Source organism: Portunus trituberculatus, chromosome 26 (genome assembly GCF_017591435.1).
Source record: "Portunus trituberculatus isolate SZX2019 chromosome 26, ASM1759143v1, whole genome shotgun sequence".
NCBI classification, from domain to species: domain Eukaryota; kingdom Metazoa; phylum Arthropoda; class Malacostraca; order Decapoda; family Portunidae; genus Portunus; species Portunus trituberculatus.
Genome location: NC_059280.1, coordinates 4,071,235 through 4,088,312, shown reverse-complemented (window position 1 = coordinate 4,088,312; position 17,078 = coordinate 4,071,235). Strand labels below are relative to the sequence as shown.

The 17,078-nt window shown below is 41.0% G+C and overlaps 1 protein-coding gene across 5 annotated transcripts in view; it reads right to left on the bottom strand.

Annotated features, from left to right (window-relative positions):
• The window catches only part of LOC123509302 (gastrula zinc finger protein XlCGF46.1-like), a 41,945-nt gene that overhangs the window by 10,112 nt on the left and 14,755 nt on the right, over positions 1 to 17,078 (bottom strand). Inside the window, exons 1-2 of one of the 5 annotated variants that reach the window (XM_045263521.1) lie at positions 4,970 to 6,601; positions 4,482 to 4,634 (exon numbers count right to left, since the gene is read on the bottom strand). The exons of 1 other annotated variant lie outside the window; for it this stretch is intronic. The gene's annotated coding sequence lies outside the window, so the exon portion shown is untranslated. Of the gene's footprint in view, positions 1 to 4,470; positions 4,635 to 4,969; positions 6,602 to 7,633; positions 7,891 to 17,078 lie in introns of those variants that run through there. 3 more of the 5 variants (XM_045263519.1, XM_045263524.1, XM_045263520.1) reach the window with 3 other exon arrangements.

Here is a 17,078-nt window from a genome sequence, read left to right as displayed (position 1 = left end):
AAAGTTCAATGTGATTGCAAGGAGTAGAAAAAATACTAGTGAAAACTGGAGAGTTGGCTGGTGAGACTATATACCAACATTTGGATAAGGAGAGATATGAACTAAGTGAGAGATTATATATTGGAAAAATGACAGGACGTGATATGTATAACAAAAAAAATAATGTGAAGTGAAGATGTCCGATAAGATTTCAAAGATCAGGGTTACAATGTTTGGAGGAGAAACAGAAGGGGTAGAGAAGGAGGAGTACTGATAATGACTTGAGAGGATATATTCATGGAAGTGGTACAGTATGGAGATGGACTGGTCTTAAGCATAACAATTAGGACCAGTGGGAAGGAAAGGAGGAGTATCATAGTAACATATGTGCCATTGAAGACTAACACATGGAGGCTTGATGGCCATGAAGAAATGCAAAATGAAGTGCTAAACTGCATGGACAATATGTTAAGGAAGGTCAGAAGGAAAAGTGCCACTTGTTGGGGATCTAAACTGCAAACATGTAAATAGAGAAGAAATAGAGTAAGTTATATAAATTAGATGGTTCTCTGACAGTCTGGGAGAAACTGACTCCTTTTCATCCTTGTAGAATAGGTGGCCTTGGAATGACATGCAGTGTAGTTAAGGACTCTGGCAGCAATTTGATGAAATGCAAATTTATTGATCTATGATGTCTGGGACTGGTCCAATAGGTACAGTGCACACCCAGCCACAGCCTTTACCTTGTGTTTCTAAGCAATCCTGATGCATTTTTCTCCTGCATTGCATGACAAAATGAATCTACAATTATTAAAGTTATAATGTTTAATTAGACAAATTAGTCATTAAACATGAAACAAATGTTGTAATCTTTAAGTTTTTGTGAGAAATGTTTTAACACTTTCACTTACAAGTATTTGTTGGTGCATCTCTTTAGTCATAACAAACCAAACTGCTGATACTTGTTGACATGAAGGCACAATGGTTAAGCTTAAAAATAACACCAAAGTGTATATCTAATGGATCAATGTGTACATACCTATTGGACACTTTACCTTTCACCATTTCCATTGCAAATGAATACTTTTTGAGTTATGACTGGTTTTGAACTCCCAACTACCTACTTCTCATTCCCAACAACCTTAGGGAACCTGTGGGGAGGCAGGGTGTTTGGCTGGGTCAACATTAAATTGAGTCACGTGTGTTGCAGAAGATAGAAAATCAATGAAATCACAAAAAAAATCTAATAATACTCTGGTGGCGGCAAGCGCTGCTTTGTTATTGTTGAGCAGCGTTGCCAACAATTCGCTACCCTTGGATTTGGGTCCATTGCAAAGGCTGTTCCCCGACATTACATCTGGATCCTCCCTAAAGGTTGCTGACCTAACCCAACTTTATAACCTCGATGTAATGCTGGTCACTGATCTAACCTAACATTATAACCTTCTAGCCAGGAGGGAGGATGGGGGCTGGCTCGCACATGCCCCGTCCACCAAACCCATCAAAGGGTTACTAACCAACCCAACAGTATTTTTTTTTTTTTTTTGGAAGGGAGGAAAGCTCGCCAAGGACAACAAAAACTACTACTACTACTACTACTACTACTACTACTACTACTACTACTAAAAAAATGCCCACTTGCCAGTTGGTAAGAAGACACAACAAATTGTCCCCCAAACAAGCATTACAAGACATTCTAGGAGGAAATAATGTTTGGCTTGGTGAATACCTCTTGGAAGGGGTCTTGGGGGGTGCAGCCCCTTCCCTCGCTAGGAGGTTTTAATGTTAGGGTTAGTTTAGTAACCCTTGTGGGGGTCTGCTGCCTGGGTTATAATGTTGGGTTGGGTTAGTCAGCCATTGAGGTTTCCACTAAATCTAATGAATGCATCAACAAACGCAGCAAATCCCTGGGCACTACCCTCAAGGTTAATGTGCAGAACAGGTCCCCCTTACCAATTTCTTCAAAGTAGTCATTATGAAGAAGTTATAATAGTATACTTGTAATGTATAAAGATTTCTGAAGGCGGTCGACCTTACGTAGGTCACACTGCTTTCTTGAAAATCACCCATCTCCGCCAGAATCTAAGTCCCTAACAGATCCGTTCACTGTGGTACGCAGGTGAAACTGAGCCTCGCAACACCTCAGTCACCTTCCTCTGCCTTGCCAGGAACAAGTTCCTATTACATGTGAATTGACAACATGTCATCAACGTACAGGTAACCCCTGCTTAACGAATGGGTTATGTTCCTAAAAAACACTTCGTTAAGCGAACCAATTATAACAAGATTAACCCTTACTTGAACTTCCATTGAGAATAAGCAAAGCGAGAGTGCATCATAGTACAGTGAAAGGTTTAATGAAAGTAAAAATTATGAAGTTTAACATTTAAGCAGTTAAATTTAATTTAAGTCATTATAATGTACACTAACTTTATAATGTTGATCTTAAATTTATAAAGCTTGTTGGCTTGCGTGATACAGCGGGGCTTTCAAACTTGGAAAAAATTACCTGGATAAAACTTCGTTAGAGCGAGTTTGGTGTTCGTTAAACGAGCAGATGGTAGTAAAATGAAACCGTTGTGGCGAAATTCCGTTGTGTGAACCTTCGTTAAACGGGGGTTGCCTGTATGTGTTATGAGACAATAATGTAAATAATGCACCACCTTTCTCTTTGATGATAACTTATCTTCGTCTTTTTCCTCAATTCACACTTTCATTCATGTACTTCTATTAATTTTCAAACATGAACGCTTTTCATTGGTTCGTGAGCGCAGATATCAGCGCAGGTATCAATCCGCGATGAAGGATGAGGGTAACACGTGTACAGGTGCCCAGTCCTTACCCTGCACCCGCCATGACACGCTGTGAAGACTGTGATCTTGGCTTGCTGGAGTTTGCTGTCAAGTACAGCAGAAAGGTTATGAATTTGATTACTGGGAAATCATCACTCCAGCGATGCAAGTCAGTGTACAATGGAGAAGAGGACCAGCCAGGACCTTCATCCTTTCATTAAGGTATTGTGAGGAGTGTATTGGTAGAGGTAGGGCATATTGTGTGGAGCTATAAGAGAACCGGTGTGGGGGGACGGAAGCTGCCCCAAAGCAAGGATACGTAGGTTAGGTTTATGTTAGGGTTAAGTTAGCGTCGTAGGGGGGCGTCCGGGAGGGGCATAGCCCCCCCGGTTAGGTTAGGTTAGGTTAGTGTTGTACAGGGTGGTCCGGGGGTGGCTGTGCCCCCCCTGGTCAGGTTAGGTTACGTTAGTTTAGGTTTGTTAGGGTTACGTTAGTGTTGAAGGGGGGTGTCCGGGAGGGGCACAGCTCCCCCCGGTTAGGTTAGGTTTATGTTAGGGTTAGGTTAGTGTTGTAGGGGGGAGGGTTATGTAAAACTTCCCTATATTTAGGGATATTTTCGAACATTTGGGGAAAATGTCCAAGTTTTTTAAAGTCCATATATCACTTAAATATACCTCCCCCCCTAAAACCCCCGATTCCCCACAGGCCCCCAAGCTTGCTGGGACTGGGAAGGGATAATTTCAGTGAAAATTATTCTTGAATTATTCATTTGTTCAAATATTTCCTAGAAAACGGCGGTTTTTGTCCTAAGATCTTTTCCGACCCCCACATTTCGCCTATTTTGGCTCCCCCCACCCAAAAACCCCCGATTCCCCACAGGCCCCCAAGCTTGTTGGTGCTGGGAGGAGGGGTTGGGGAGAGGGAGAGGGGACTTCATATGCATTTTTACTCATTCAACAATAAAGCAACGCTCGCCGCCGCCGCCATATTCATCCAAGTATTTTCAGATTTATGTGATTTTGTTGATTTCTGACCTCTTTTGCAACGCACATTACTTAATTTAAAGCTACCCCACCAAAATAACCCGATTCCCCACAGGTCCCCAAAGATCGTTGGGGATGAGAGGTGGGCAGAAGCTGAGTTGAAAAAAAGTCACATGAAAAATGACACTGTCCCCGAGAAACCGTCCCGCGCGCTCGCCTCGATTCCCGGCTTCCCCTTCGAGCTCATCCACCCAGCTGATTTGATGTCACAAAATGAGAAAAATATGGTAAATAATTTTGTTTTGCGCAAGGGTAAAAAGATCGAGAAACGCTGCCTTATTCGTTACCATGCATATTCTCTCTCTCTCTCCTTATTCGTTGTTTTCTCTCTTTCTCTCTCTCGCTGACCAATAGTGTGGCTTCATATATGTGGCGTCAAATCAGCTGGGAGGAGCTGCGAAGTGGGAGCCGGGAATCGAGGCGAGCGCGCGGGACGGTTTCTCCGGGACAGTGCCCGGAAATGACCTCCACCACCAATCAATTCACTACATTTCACGCATGAGAAACATGAGTCACAGCACAGACTCCACGGCTGACTGAATCTGCAAACTGTCCCAACAAACAAACCAATAGCCCGAGCCAACCTTGCATTACCAGTAGGGCAGCAGGTAGAGGCCCAAATGGTTAACACACACACACACTTCTCACTTCTTTACCTTTTACTCGCCTCTCTCTCCTCCCAAGCCTCCTCTGGTGACCTCTCTCCCTCCTCCCTCCCTCCCTCAGCAGGCCGGCATAAGGAAGAGCCCACGAGAACACTTGATAAGTGCGAGACGGAGCGTCAGAGCTCGGGAATTACGTGGTGTCACTGCGGCACTGCCTGAGGAGGAGTGAAGACAACCACGCAGTGCTGCCACATCAAAGTTGCCAAAAGTTCCCTGTTTTGCCTAAAAATATTTCCCTATTTAGCGCAGCATTTCCCTGTCGTCATTTTTAACTTCTTACATACGTACATACACACATTCGTGTGTGTGTGTATATATATATATATATATATATATATATATATATATATATATATATATATATATATATATATATATATATATATATATATATATATATATATACACACACACACACACACACACACACACACACGAATATATAATGAGTACTATAATGTAAACATAGTTAACCTTCATTGTTACCTACCTAGAATGATTGCTATTCCTGTAGATCTGAAGTTTTGTAGATGTCAGCTGTCATAAGTTCCAAGTGCCCCGGTGTAACTTTAAAACTGTGAGCTGATGAATTTTCAAAATTTTCCTTGCATGAAGCATTCCATTTAGCGATTCTGTGTTCAGTGAATTACGAACTTTGGTCTTCATTAAATTCACTTGAGAAAACACCCTTTCAACACTTGCACTAGAGTGAGGAAGACACAACAGTTTTTCATGAAATTTCCTAGTAGTGGAAATAATGGGGAATCATCACCTTTTTTCAAGTCTCCAACCTTTTGCCAGAACTTGTATACATTAATATCAGGTTCTACATTCAGTTCAGTGTTTTCAGTAAACGCCATTCACCGTCTATCTCATTTAAGTCATTTTCAGACACCAAGTTAGGAAACTGAGCAGCTAGGGGGGCAACAGAGGGAATTGTCTTCATCAGTACACTTTGTGGATCTAGAGCCTTGAGATTTGTAAATACAGAATCACTGAGATTAAACCTTTGCAAAATTTGAGAGGCTCCTTCTATGTAAAAGTCCAGACATCTCAACTTGAACGTGTCCAGTTGCTGCTTGTCAAGGTTTTGGTATTTCTGAAGGGATGCAGTTACTCGTCCTCCAAGATATAGCTCTTCCAATTTAACGAAATTGTTTGGGTCTTTTACCCTGACAGCTGATAATGGTGTTGATTCTAAGACACTTGGCTTCATGTACAACTCAAGAATGGTATGCAAGACAGCAGAGACTCTAGTGTGCAATGCATAAATCTTTCCAGTAATAGAATCCTTCAGAGACTTCCAGACCTAACTGAGCTGAGCGACAGTGTATGAAAGACTGAGGGAGGCAGATTCGTAATACTGGACTCGTAGGAAGCGGACAGGGTGAATACGCGTCTCTGTCTCGTAGAAATACACGTTCAGCTATCAAGCAGGGGCGAGGGAAGGAAGGGGAGGGACGATTTACGGATCTCATACGTGTCATGACACTGTTTGGGTGAATACGGGTCTCTATCGGTCTCGTAGAATACAGGTTCAGCTAGCTAGCAAGGGCGAGGGAGGAAAGGGAAGGGACGGTGTACGGGTCTCGTACAAGTCATGACGCTGTTTGGGGATGAGGGAAGGAAGAGTGAACGGTAGAGGAAGGATATAGTGATCGAGAGAGACCTCAGAAGTGGATTGAAATTCAATTGAGAGGGAAAGGAAACAATAAATAATTGATAAAAATTAATACAAATAATTATTGTACGGATGACGGGTGAAGAGGATGGGAGGAGGACAAGGGTGGGGACTGCGGATGAAGGGTGTGAGTCCGTTGGTCAAAATTTCCCTAGATTTTGGAACATTTTGAATTTTCTTCCCTGTTTCCCTGTTGAGACCTAAATTTCCCTAAAACAGAGAAATTTCCCTGCATCTGGCAGCTCTGCAGCCACGGCCACGGCCACGGCCCTGACGGCTGACCAGACCCAGGCCGAGCTGAAGCAGCGCCCACTCCGCGCCAGGGATTGTGTGGCGCGGGACCTTCAAAAGCAAGACAGTGCATGGACTCGTGGTCATGGAGGATCGATCACTATTATTCACTGCTGGACTACACTGAAAGGAAAATGATTTGCGGTCACTGTCATCATAGAAACAATTGGAATATATTATCACTTACCAGGCAACATTGTCATATATATATATATATATATATATATATATATATATATATATATATATATATATATATATATATATATATATATATATATATATATATATATATATATATATATATATATATATATATATATATATATATATATATATATATATATATATATATATATATATATATATATATATATATATATATATATATATATATATATATATATATATATATATATATATATATATATATATATATATATATATATATATATATATATATATATATATATATATATATATATATATATATATATATATATATATATATATATATATATATATATATATATATATATATATATATATATATATATATATATATATATATTGCTGCGACCCTCCTTCAGCTTCTTCAGGGAGGGAACGCCTCACAATCTTCTCGGGATTCGGGGCGTGTGTGTCGGGGAGAAGGGCTTTCTTTACCTGGGTGGCGCGGCGCGGCTGGGGTGGAGCGGGGGCAGATCACTCTCTCAGGCCTGGCTGTCTGCTTCTATAGCACCCACTCTCACTCAGCTCAGTCACACAGAGTGGGGAGAAGGAAACACTTCTTCCTTATTTCTCTATATTACAGCAACTATACACGAGTCACCGGGAACAGGTGGCGGCGGCACACAGGACGGGGCAGGGGGCGGCAACAAAGTACGGGTAACGCTTTGTTAGTTCGTCAGGCACTTCACTGTCTCTCTCTGTCTCTCGTTCACTCTCTGACTGCTCCCCAGAATACGACTTGTTCCTTCGAGGTCTCTTGCTACACTCCTGTCCAGGGTTGCCAGCTCTTGTACGACAGGCATTACCAAGTTCGACTCCAGTTATTACCAGATTCGTCATTTCATTACCAAACTTTTTAATTATTGCTAATTATAAATCCAATGTACATACAAGTTACACGAATAATGCTACTGACTGGGATAAGAAAACTGTGATAAGAAATAAACTTACTGTGAGAGATGCCATGGGACAGATCAGCTGGTGAGTGGATCCAGAGGCAAGAGTTGGGAGTTATTCGTACAGAGCATTAAGGCCATCATCCTTACTACTCTGACAATCTTGACTTCTTGTATGTTCATACATACCAACATTGAATTTCTCTAACATGCTTTCAGTAATTATTAGATCTTTACAACATTTTCCAGACATAATCAAGGTTGTGCGTATCCTCAAAATAGCCTCCAACATCTTATGTTTCATTCGATTTCGCACTTTTGTCTTCACAGCATTAACATGGGAAAAATCCTCTCAACAAGTGCGTTGCTCACTGGCGTTGTCAATGCTGCCAAAGCATATCTGGCCAGAGCTTCATATGGCTTTCTACCACCTTCTTCATATTTCTTTATTGAAGCCCAAAAGTTAACTGGATCTTCTGGGATTCCAGAGCTGAAGACCTCTTCATTATTCCAGGGATGATAAAGAATTTTTCTGTATTGTTCTTCACAAAGTTCAAGAGATTCTTGGAGGTGAGGAAATGGAAGTTCATTGAATTTTGGTCTGTTTAGCTGGGTAAGGACATTATGTGGGGATAACTTGCTTAATTTGTCAAACAGTCCTCTATTCTCTGGTAGCCTCATCTTGACTTGAGACACAAGTTCAACAAGCATTTCCTGGCACCGTTGTTGTATGCTTTCCAGACGAGAGGCCATATTTTTGCTGGAAAGAAGTCTGTTGCATTCCATGGAAAATTTGGCTCCAAAATCAGTTTTATTCAGTGGTAGTAACGTGCCTTGCTCACTGTAGATTCTGTTGTGAAGAGATTTATAATGTATATCCAATTCAAGAAGCAAAGAGGATGGACTGGCATTGTTAGACTGGAAGAGTGCATTCACTCTTTCAAATTCTGTAACCAAGGGTGAACTGAAGACAAAGTACAAGTAGTTGGAGTCGTCGCAAAACATTTCCCACAAAAGACGAGCCTTGTACCTTACATCTTGTGCTCCATGGATGCTGGCACAATGAAAGTAAGCTTTCAATTCCATCCAGTTAACTAAAATGTTGAATAGCACTTTTCCTCTGACTAGCCATCGTGTTGTGGAAAGGGTTAGAAATGGAAGAGGTATGCCATGCCTTTCTTCACCAGTATTCATGGTCTCAAACAGCATCTTGTACATCTCACGCCTTAATGTACTTTTTCTGAACCACTTTGGTACTTCTTGTAACATGAAACCAAGGTTAGAGGGAAGTTTATCAAATCCTTTTTGTATGCACAAAGCTAAACTATGGCAAGTGCACTGCATTTTTATACAATGTGGAGCCTGTACCTTAATGCGAGACCATAAGGAATTATTTTCTCTGATCATGTTGCTGGCGCCATCACTGGAGAAGCCAATGCAGTTTTCAATGGCAATACCACACTTGAGCAAAAGATCACTAATTGCTTTAAATAAAGCTTCACCTGTGGCCTCAGTAATGGGTACCAGTCCCAAAAAGCAGATACTACCTCATTTACTGTTTCATCAAAAAATCTTAAACACACACAGATGTTCTTGTCAGCAGATATGTCAGTGGACTCATCAACTAGAATGCAGTAATACTTTGCATGTATCACTCTCTTGTGTAAATCCTCTTCAAGGCTTGGTGAAACAACATTGGTAATTAGCATTGAACATTTGGTACGGTGAAGCCTTAAATTTGCAAACAAACTTCCAGCACTACTATTTTCCTTCATTATTTCACTAAAGTGATCTATACACACAACAGGAGCATGACAACTCACTGCAACTGCCAACTGCAACTCAGTTTTCTTGAGAGATTCACTTTTCTGAAGATTTTGTCTACTTGTCTGAAAAACATTTGCTCTTGTTGATGAAACAGCATTAACCCGTTGTTTATGATCTTTCGATTCTTCGTGCACCTTAAGCGTGGCCTTTCGTGGTTGCAGATTTTTATTACACACTTTACAAAAGGCATGTTGCGATCCATCCTTTGCTTTAGTAACCCATGGGTATTCCTTTTCCCATGCACTGTGATAAGTTCTTGTAGAGTCATACGTGCCTTTCCATTTAGACATGTCGTATCACCAATGTTATACTTCCAAAACCTAAATCACAAGCACCACATACGATGGCAGGATGAAGACTGGCTCGCTGTTAGGCGTGTTGTCCGTGGGCCTGTAAGAGCCCCGTCCCATACTGGAACTGAACGTGTCTAGCGCCTCTCTCTCTCTCTCTCTCTCTCTCTCTCTCTCTCTCTCTCTCTCTCTCTCTCTCTCTCTCTCTCTCTCTCTCTATATATATATATATATATATATATATATATATATATATATATATATATATATAATTTTTATTCCTATTTCTTTACATATTCACTTATTACAAAATTTTTACACTCCCATTACCAGATTGCCAAAACACAGTAATTCATTACCAAACTCGTTTTCTATTACCAGATTGTGGTAAATCTGGTAATGAAAACTGCCAGTTGGCAACCCTGCTCCTGTCCTCTGTCCTCGTCGGTGCCACACAGTGCCCCACAGACCACGCCTCCTGTGCCGTCGCACCTGCCAGGCAATGTCCTTACGAGTCTATTTCAGCTTATTAGGTAACGCTATCTACCTTAACCGCTAATTACCAATATATCCCTGATAATGCTGGCTACAAGCATTCACACATGCATGCCTTATTTACACGGTACCGTATGACAATTATCCCAGGGCTGGCCAGTGCCCTCACACACACACACACACACTCTTATCTCCCCGTGACCTCCGGGGTCACATCTCCTCCGTCATGGAGGCCTAGCTCAGCGTCCCTTCCATTAAGGTGTGACAGTTTCATAAACACGAGCAACCAACACCTCGTTCACCCTCTAGCTAAAGTCTGCAGATATGTACTCATATGTATTACCCATATGTACTCTCTTATGACGCTGCTCCACACTCTCACAGGCACACGTACATATCTGAGAGGCTGCTGCAATACACCTTCGCAACAATATATATATATATATATATATATATATATATATATATATATATATATATATATATATATATATATATATATATATATATATCAACCGCGATACATTATAATATAATTAAGCAATATCTTCCATCATGAATAATTTCCCTGTGGAAATGATGGGAATGATGGGAAGGCCCTGCAGACAGTCCATCGATTCTGGCGCCCGAGGTCGCTGATTGGTTCTCCAGCAGTGCGTCTGTGATTGGCTCATCACTCTCCGCCCATACTGATGACGTCACATGGATAACTATTCAACTACGTCTACAGCAAGGAACCAGGAATGATGGACCCTCAATTATTAGTGAAGTGTCGTTACTGCAACAAAGACTATAGCAGGAAGAGGCAGGAACTGAACATTCATGGCATAAATAACGACACAGACAATGAAGTGGCAGTCAAACCAGTAATTGATGCAGCGTTTGTGATAAAAAAAAGTCTTTTCAACTTGAAGTAACAAGCGGGCTCTTGAGCGTCGATTGCATGGTGTGAATCCCATTCCTATAGCAAATACGGACGGTGCAACTATAGTTAAATGTAGACTGCAATGTGACTTTCAGTAACCTAAATAATTACCGAGAACACCTCGTGGTCCATGAAATTGAGAGTCACAAGGTTCATCATACATTTTTCTTCCCTTCCAACCAGGTGGTGCTGCTGATAGTGTGGCTCACCTTAGCTAGTAGTGAGCTGCATTCTTTTGAAAACCAGCTTGATATCCCAACAGCTCCCATTGCTTGCCTTACTTCCGGTTAATCTAAACTATTATGTACTTCCTCTACTCACCTGGTTTAGTATCCCCCTTTACAATGGCATAATGGGGCAATATGAGGTAGGGCTCAACCAAAGATAGTAGGGAAATACCACAAGCCTGCTGGCATGCCAATTCCTATATATGAAATATATAGGAATTGAATACTGTTACTTCGATTTCCTCCAAACCTATCCTATCTACTGCACTTATCCTTTTTTCTTGCAACTCATTTTCAGTCCTAAGAATGTTCTGTACATTTGTCATACGTTCCCTCATTGATTATGCCGCCCGTTTTAATACAGTTTAGTGCCACTCAACTCCATCCCATGGAGCTTGTACAGAATGAAGCCATGCAGATAATCTTGGGATGTCCCAGGACTGCACGAATTGAAGTCCTCAGAGCTGAACTGCACCTGCTAAGTATTATGTGTAGGGTGCAGGAAATTACTTGTCGCACAATTAATTGGATGCTATGCACGGGCTCTGACTCTCTGAAGGGATCACTGACCCCCCTGTATCATGATCCTCACACTCCTACAACACCATACCTCAGGAAGATCTTGGGAGTACTGACAAGTGTAGGTGTAGCCGAGGCTTGTATTTACCTGCCTGGAACCCTCATCGTGTCAGTGTTGATATTCGGTCTCTGCATCAGCCCAAGAGGGACTGGCTCCCTCATGTCCTGTAAGACATGTTCATGACTAAATTGTCCAAGTAGCCACACGTGCAGGCTATTCATGTTCATTGTGATGGGTCAGTCAATGGCAATAGGTCTGGTTGTGGGCTGTTCATCCGTGACTACATCTCTGCCAATCTCTACACTGACACTGAGGTTTCCAGGCGGCTCCTTGCACCCATGTCTTCCACTAGAGCAGAACTGTATGCTGTACTGGAGGCGCTCCATATTGTGGAGCCTCTCCATAAGAATCTAATGTATTATTGACAGTCAGGCTGCATTGTATGCCCTTCAATCCACCTCCCCCTTGGACTGTGATCTAGTTAATAAGTGTCTTGATCTCATCCACGCCCTAGAAGGTGCTGGTGCCACGGTCCATTTCACCTGGATACCCTCTTATGTGGGTATCCCGCTATATGAAAAAGCAGACCACCTTGCTCATTGTGCCCTACAAGATGACACAGTGGACCCTGGCACTGAATACACTCTGGGTTATGTTAAGAGTAGCATTAAGGACTTTGTACAAAGTAGCATTAGTGATCAGTTGGAGCTTTGTTGCCATAGGGGCAGTAGCACTAGTCTTCACTATGCATGTCTCTCCCAGGGCTGTGCTTACTCCTATGGGAGACACACTGTGTCACATGACAGGGTGGCAATGAGGCTCAGATTAAGCTACAAATACTTTTGGGAAGTCAGTGCTTCCCCCTGCACCAAGGGGACACACTCTACGTCACTATATCATGGAATGTCCTCTCATTGCTAAATTTAGGACAAGAGGTCAACATGACTTGTACAGCCTCATTGACCATCTCCTAGACTCAATCACTCTCAGGGATATACTCAGGGAATATCCTCAGTTTGCTCCCAGATTGTAGGATGTTTAGGCAATAAGGTGTGCAATATCTGTATTTATTTATTGAAGTACCTGTATTCTTGTTAAGTATACTGTCTATTTTATATATATTTTTGATACTTTACCCTTAAGTCTTTGCCCAGGGGGTGGGTGGCAAGGTCCATCTTCCTCCTTTGTTGTATCTATTTATTAGTGCAAAAATAAATGTATCAATCAATCAGTCAATCAATCTTCATTGAATGCAGAGTGAATAAAAGTATTTATGAACACTTCAGCCATATCCTTTGGCTCTTCAACTGTTTCTTTAAATCCTTTTTATTCCATGTTTAGGGGGTGGCTGGCATGACCTGACCAACTCCCTTATATACACTGTTACAACAATGAAGTTATCAATCAATCAATCAATCAATCACCTTTACTCTACTGATATCTTCTTTGTGCTTCATCTTGGTGTGTGTATTTACCTTTACCTAATTGTAACATACGGGAAAAGAGCTATGCTCGTGTTGTCCCGTCTCCATATCTATTAATGTCCAGCTTTTTCTTAAAATCATGAATATTCCTTGCGTTGACCACTTCCACGTCTAAACTATTCCATGCTTCCACCCTTCTATGAGGGAAGCTATATTTTTTCACATCTCTCCTATAAGTGGCCATTTTTAGTTTTTTCCCATGCCCTCTCGACATTCTTTCATTCCACATACACAGATCTTCCCTATCCATTTTTCCATGCCAATCATCACTCTGTATATTGCTATCAGGTCTCCCTTTCTCTTCTGTTTTCCAGGGTCGGAAGTTGCATTCTTTTCAGTCTGTCTTCATAAGTCAAATCTCTTAAGTCAGGCACCATTTTTGTTGCAGCCCTCTGTACTTTCTCTAGTTTCCTTATGTGTTTCTTTAAGTTCGAGCCCACTGTATTGTTGCATATTCAAGCCTCGGTCTTATCATTGCAGTAATTATTTTCTTCATCATTTCTTCATCTAAATATCGAACGCCACTCTTATGTTCCTCAATAAGTTCAATACTTCTCCAATTATTTTGTTTATATGTCTCTCTGGCGATAGGTCATTGGTAATTGTCACCCCAAGGTCTTTTTCTTCATGACTGGTTTTATGTCTTCATTTCCTATCTTGTACATACTCCTGATTCTTCTTTCACTCTTGCCAAACTCTATTTTCTTGCATTTTGTCGTGTTGAACTCCATTTGCCATGTACAGCTCCATTTCCATATTCTGTCCAAGTCTTCCTGGAGTAGTTCGCAATCTTTGTCACATCTCACTTTTCTTAACAATTTTGCATCGTCTGCAAATAGGCTCACATAACTGGACACCCCATCCACCATGTCATTTATGTAGACCGCGAACATTACTGGTGCCAACACTGATCCCTGTGGAACTCCACTCTCCACCAAGCCCCATTCTGATGGTCTGTCCTTAATTATTGTTCTCATTTCTCTTCCTACCAAAAGTCTTCCATCCATTTTAGTAAACTGCCATGCACTCCTCCTACCATTTCAAGTTTCCAGATCAGTCTCCGTGTGGTACCTTATCAAAGGCCTTTTTAAATCCAGATATATTCCATCAGCCCAACCATCTCTTTCCTGTATTACATCTATCACCCTCGAATAGTAACATATCAGGTTTGTCGTGCATGAACGCCCTTTTCTAAAACCAAATTGACACTCACAAAGTATGTCATTTTTCTCCAAGAAGTCTGTCCATCTATTCTTCACCACCCTCTCACACATCTTAGCTACCACACTTGTAAGTGACACTGGTCTATAGTTCAATGGGTCTCTCTTGTTACCTGATTTATAGATTGGGACAATGTTAGCTCTTTTCCAGTCTTGGGGCACTACACCTTCCCTTAATGAGGCATCAATTACTTCACAAACTTTTTCTGCCAGTTGCTCCTGCATTCTCTTAAAATCCATCCTGATACCCCATCAGGTCCCACAGCTTTTCTCACTTCTAAACTCCCCATCATATTCTTGATCTCCTCCACAGTTACTTGAAACTCCTTCATAATCCCTTTCTGTTCCATTACCAGTGGTTTGTCAAAAGCAGTCTCCTTTGTGAATACCTTCCGAAAGCATCCATTCATAGCCTCTGCCATTTCCTGGGATCTTCACTGCATACTCCATTTACTTCTAAACTTTCAATACTTTCTCTATTTTTGATGTTGTTGTTCACATGTCTGTAAAAAGCCTTGGTTGGTCTTTACATTTATCAATTATATCCTTTTCTTGTTTCTTTCTTTCTTCTCTTCTAATCAACACATATTCATTTCTTGCTCTTTTGTAACTTTCCCACTGCTTAATCCGTCTTTTCCTTCTCCACCTCTTCCATGCATCCTCTTTTCTTGTTCTAGCCTTTTCACATCTATCGTTAAACCAGTCCTGCTTTCCAACTTCTCTATGTTGTCTTATTGGTACAAATTTTTCTCACCTTCTTTGTATATTTTTATAAATTCCTTCCACTTTTCATTTGCTCCTTAGCACTCTTGAATTTCATCCAATTTGTCTCTTGAAAGAATTTCTTTAGGTTTCCAAAATCTGTCTTGGCATAATTCCATCTTCCCACTTTATATTCTTCATTTCTTCTAGATTTCTCTTCATCTATCACCTTGAACTCCAAAACTGCATGATCACTCTTTGCTAAAGGGCACTCCACCCTCATCTCCTCAATGACCATTGGCTCTGTACTAAAGACCAAGTCCAGTCTTGACGATGCTCCCTCTCCTCCAAACCTAGTATCTTCTTTGACCCACTGAGTTAACACATTTTCCATTGCCAGTGTCAATAGTGTATTTCCCATGTTGTCTCTGATCCTTCCATTGACCAGTCCTCCCAACACACCTCTTTACAATTAAAATCTCCCATCATTATAGTTCGTTCACAGCCACCCAACATTTCTTCCAGACATGTTCCTGTATCACTTATCATTTCTTCATATTCCTGTACTGACCATGCATTTGTCTTAGGTGGTACGTACACCACTATGTAGTGCCTCTTTTTCCTTCATTAGTTTCTGCTCTGATCTTTAGCACTTCTGCCTTTCCCATACCTTCTTTCACTTGATCCACCTTTATATCTTTTTAACCAGCAACATCACTCCTCCTCCCATCTTACCTACTCTATTTCTTTTCCAAACATTATATTTCCTTCTCCAACCATCATCAGGTCTTCTCCCTCTCTCAGTTTTGTTTCAGTAAGACCCACAATATCTGGGTTCTTGTCCCTCAAGTAATCGTTGAGTTCTAAAATCCCGATATCACTCCATTTATGTTGGAATACATTACATTCCGCTCATACGTAAGTTTCTTTAGTCCTTTCTTGCTGTACTTTTCTGGGTTATGAACCACTTCCTCAGTCTCATATCCAAGATTCTCCAGAAAACTCTTTCTTCTCCTCTTCTGTCCTCTCTTCATTTTTTTCAAAGCCTCCTTTCTCAACTCATTTAACATTTCTCTTTCCTTTTCACCGAGATCTCTTCTCAACCAAATCTTCCTTGTTGTTTCCTGCTGGGCTAGCCTCCATGACTTCTCCACCAATTCATCTACATCCTTTTGTGACTTAAGTTTGATTCTTATTGGCCTCATACCTTCTCTTGTGAACTTTCCAATTCTATGGAAGTCCTCTATTTCTTGTACTAGGTCTTTTCCTCCTCCTGCACCACATTAATGATATTATTTATCACCTTTTTATGTTTTCTCTCTCTCCATTTTACTCGGTGTCTTATCCTCCTCCACACCAAATATCACCACACATCTCTTTTTGTCTACAGTTTCCCTCACCAATGTCTCATTTGACTTAATAACCTTCACCACTTTCTCAGCAATCTTCTCTTCTATGATCTGTTGATCTATAATTTCAGCAAGGCCCAAAGTTTTCTCCCAGACTCTTTGATTTCCTTTTCCAGACTTGCAACTTTGTAATTTACCTCCTTTCTTTCCACTTCCTGACTTTTTTTCCATTCAGCCTGCTTCTCCATCACTTTTCCTAGAGATTCTCCACATTTTTCGCAATTCACTTTAATTAGCTTAACTTCCTCTTTCAGTACTTCATTTTCCTTCTTCATATCGGCACACTCTTTCATTACATTGTCATAACTCGTTTCCAGGCCCCCATACTTTTCAAACAGTTT